Source organism: Amblyomma mixtum, chromosome 5 (genome assembly GCF_055824585.1).
Source record: "Amblyomma mixtum isolate Tamu chromosome 5, ASM5582458v1, whole genome shotgun sequence".
NCBI lineage: Eukaryota > Metazoa > Arthropoda > Arachnida > Ixodida > Ixodidae > Amblyomma > Amblyomma mixtum.
The window spans coordinates 113557934-113562002 of NC_143016.1; the positions used below are offsets into that span (position 1 = coordinate 113557934).

Here is a 4069-nt window from a genome sequence, read left to right on the forward strand (position 1 = left end):
TATTTGGGCTTTCCCAGAATTTAGTCATCCCAGCAGCCCGTACCCTCAAGAGCACGTCGGCAATGTGGCCTAAGTGCTCATCGAAGGTTCGTGAATAAATCACGATATCGTGCAGGTAGCACATGGCGTGGAACCATTTCCCTTCCCCCAGGACGCGGTCCATGAGCCTCTGAAAAGTCGCAGGACCATTGCAGGCACCAGAGGGCATACGAGTGAACTCAAACAGCCCTCTTTGGTACGTGAACGTGGTCTTAGACCCGTCAATGTCAGCCATCTGGACCTGTACGTAACCTTTGGAGGCATCTAGCGTGTAAAAGTACTGCGCACTGCCCAGCTAGGTTTCCTACGATTGAGCTGATCGTCGGGAGCGGATAGGCATCCTTGTGAGTCAGCGCATTCAGACGGCGATAATCCACACACAAACGGTGGCTTGCTCTGTACGCAGAGCGAATTAGCAGAGATTGGGCCGGTCGTCCCTTTATGACCCACCACCGCCTCCGTTTCCCTGTCTCACAGGAGGCCTGGCTACGGTGCGTTCTCTTACTAAGTGGCCCCTCTCTTGGCAGCGGAAACAGCGCACATCACCGCGAGCTTGGTCGCGGGACAATGGCGCCTCTCTCTGCCTGGGTTCGCCCGATGCACGGCCAAAGGCTCGGCCGAGTCGGGTTTCCCCCTCCGGTGTGCGTTGGAGCGCTTGGCGCCCCTCAGCACACGGTTCGGAAAACTGTGCAGCGCAGGCTGGCCGTCTCCCGTACGAGTAGGGATCGAGAGCTGGGTCGCTCAACTCCCATGCTTCGTTTTGCCCGCTAACAGCTGCAAAGGCAGGTTGTGGAGGTGGTCGCCGGTCGGGTAGGGGCATGGACCCTCTCCACGCACAGCGTGGCTCGAGGGCCTCGCTTGCCGGCGGTGGCGGACGATAGGCGCGCGCGGCGAGAATGTCGCCTTGAATGCGCTTTGCCTCGGCGGCCAGCTCCTCCAAGTCTCGGAATCGGCCGCCGCGTAGGTACGCCGAAAAGGTCGGATGTGCCTGCCTGACCGTCCTCTCGACCGCTCCTAGTTCGAGGCTCTGGGATCGGCGATTGAGAACAGGTCCTTCATCGCACGAACATACTCTTGCAGCGACTCATCCGGAGCCTGAGTACGGAGCTCCAGCTCTCGCCGCACCCTACGCTCGTTGTCAGCGGGAAGAAATTCGCGCAGCAATGCTGCTCCGAACTCCTCGAGAGTCGCTGCCCGGTGGCCAGAAAGCCGATGCCACCGAGCTGCCGTGTCAGTCAATGCTGCGGGGATGATGTGTGCAAGCACGACCTGCTCAGTGAGACCCATAGTTCTCTGGTAATGGGTGAGGGACTCAAGGAAATCCCGGGCACTGAGTAGGTCATCATACCCGCGGTATGTTGGCATGGGCAACTTGACCGCGGGGTGAGACACTTTCGGCGCGGCCAAAAGCGTCCCAACAGCACCCGACAGCGACTGGATCATCTGGGCAGCACTGGCTAGCAGCGACTGCGCCCCGGCATCAGTAGAGGCTTGGGCGGGCTGCACGAACATGGGAGGCAAGGCTCCTAGTTCGACGAGCGACGCGGTTTCCGCAGGGAACCGAGCCAGTGCCCCGCCGTTCCCAGAGCAGAAACGACTGCTCGCGGGGCACGGCTGCTGCTGTTCGAAACTGCCGGTTGGCGTATTCGCCAACTGCAGCCTGTACAGCCACAAGGATTGAAACCACGGTGAATGTGTATAAAAGTATGCAGAAAATGTTTTGAAAATCTTAATCGGCGTCATATGCCACTAAGCATCACGATTTGCGACCTAAAAGGGGGAAAAATATAAAAATGAAGTGTAAAAAAAAGCAATAAAATTACAATACAGAGAGCGGAGTCGAACGGCCGACCTTCCATACCCAACACCTGCCTCTAATCCACTACGCCATAGCGGCGATGTGAAGCCGTTGTTCTGAATGAATACTTATAACCAGCCTTAATGGTGGCTGCTACCTGCCGGTGGGGGGCGCTGTCATCGCTGGCTGTACCGGCTGCATTTGGCGAACAGGCTGCCGGTTGCGGCAGCCTGACACGAACAGCTTTCGCACTGGGCGGAAAGCTTGCACAGCTGAGGCATGTGACCAGCGGATGCACCGCAGGGTGCTCCCGATAAAGCTCCAATGGTAGCCGCGTGATTGACATTTTGGGTTGTGTCGCCGTAAACCCCAATGGGGGCCGCTGCCAACCACGGTATCTGGCTATTCGAAGGAACAGCAGCCAGCGGATGTAACGACGCTACAGCTCCGTAGGGAGCCGACATGTAGCTGCCGAGTGCCCCGCTGGGGGCGGTAGACATGGTGCGCAAGCGTGATCGTCAAGGCGACCAGCTCGGCTAATGTGCCGTCAAAGGCGTAAGCGCCAGTGACTTAGCACGTTGGGCGCCAGTTGTGGGTTTGTGAGGGGACACAGGCCACCAACCACCGCGGGTTCGGGCTTCACGCGAGCCAGGGGCTCCGATCAGCCGCCACCACAGACACCCTGGGACACCGCTGCGGAGCACTCCACCCTCGCAGGGAGCAGAGCGATTCGCCGCAAAGAAATAAGCCTAAAAGCTCACAAAGGAGACGTTTATTCACGTCGTCCTCCAGCAGGTACACACACTCAATCGTCACCCCGTCCCGGGGGCGCGCGAGGAGCAAGGCTCCGCTGCGCGCACGAAGCCGCTAGAGCAATGCGCGCCGCTAGCACGCCGCTGCTGGAGAATGTCCCCGCGGCAGTGCTGTGATCTTTCTCTCGTGTGGATGGTTGGGCCGGTTGCGAGAGAGAGTGGGCAATCAACGCAAGGTACGCCTGTCGGAGGTCGCTGGACCCCGCTGGACAGGCTCGATCCGCTGCAGGTCAGATGACCCCTGCTGGCGAGCTCGAGTATACACTGGTCCGAACGGGAAAGGCCGGCACGGACAAATAGTAGCGTACGCACCTTACGCTGTCTCGGAGGGATCCCTCTCTGGGCCCCGCTCGGACGGTCGCGCGACGGGCGGCCGCCCAAGCGGGTCCCAAATTCCCGCCAAAAGGCGACAGTGGCAAAGGCCCTTGGGGAGCCGGGGCGGAGCTGTGGCCAAATGACAGTGATTAGTCACTTAGCCGCCTCTCCACCGCCTGAGGCAGGAGCAAGGGAAAGAGGAGAAACAACGCGCGAAGCCGGCAACAGCTGCGCAAAGGCAACGGCGGGAAGCCAGGATTCCCACAATGTTTACGCAAAAGAACATAACTTTCGGAAGTGATGACCACAAAAAAGAAATTAGCGCCCCGAACTATCAGCCAATATTCCAACTTAACAGCTTCGAATTTGATAGTAGACATTATGTCCAGATAAACGGGACATCGATGGGCACACGGATTGTTCCCAACTACGCCAACATATTAATGGGTGTATTAGAAGACCAGTTTCTTGCTACACACCCATTAAAACCCTTCTACCACAAAAGATTCATTGGTGACATTTTTCTTATCTAGGAGCATGGTGAAGCTGAATTTCTATCATTCATCTCTAGTTTCAATAACGCGCATGAGGCCATTACTTTTTCTCATTCTTAGTCGGCAACCACAATTAGTTTTCTAGATGTGACAGTTTCAATAAAGAATGACAAACTTAGCAAAGATTTATACCGGAAACCCAGTGACAAACCACAATACTTACATTTCGAAAGCAGCCACCTTAAACACTGGAAGACTAGCATCCGATATGGACAAGCAATCCGTTTTAAACGGATATGTTCTGACGAGCGCGACTTCGAAAGAAACTGTACTAACCTCCGAAAGGCCCTGACTAAACGGAAATATCCTGCGCGATTAATAAACGACGCTGTAGAACGCGCAGGCCTTCCTGACCGTGAGGTAATCCGCAAACCAAAACACCAACCATCCCATCAATCGCATACAAACCTGGTACTAACCCAATCAGCATCGGTTACAAACGTCGCGGGCATTCTGAAAAAACACCATATCATCCTCATGCCAAGTGATCGACTCAAGCACATTTTTCAACACGCTCCCCGGGTCGTCTATCGCCGTGGCAAAAACCTCAG

General features: G+C 56.2%; 1 pseudogene; it reads right to left on the bottom strand.

Moving 5' to 3' along the window:
* Positions 1–478: 478 nt before the first annotated feature.
* On the bottom strand, positions 479–1482 carry LOC149343389 (uncharacterized; annotated as a pseudogene).
* Between the last annotated feature and the right edge of the window lie 2587 nt (positions 1483–4069).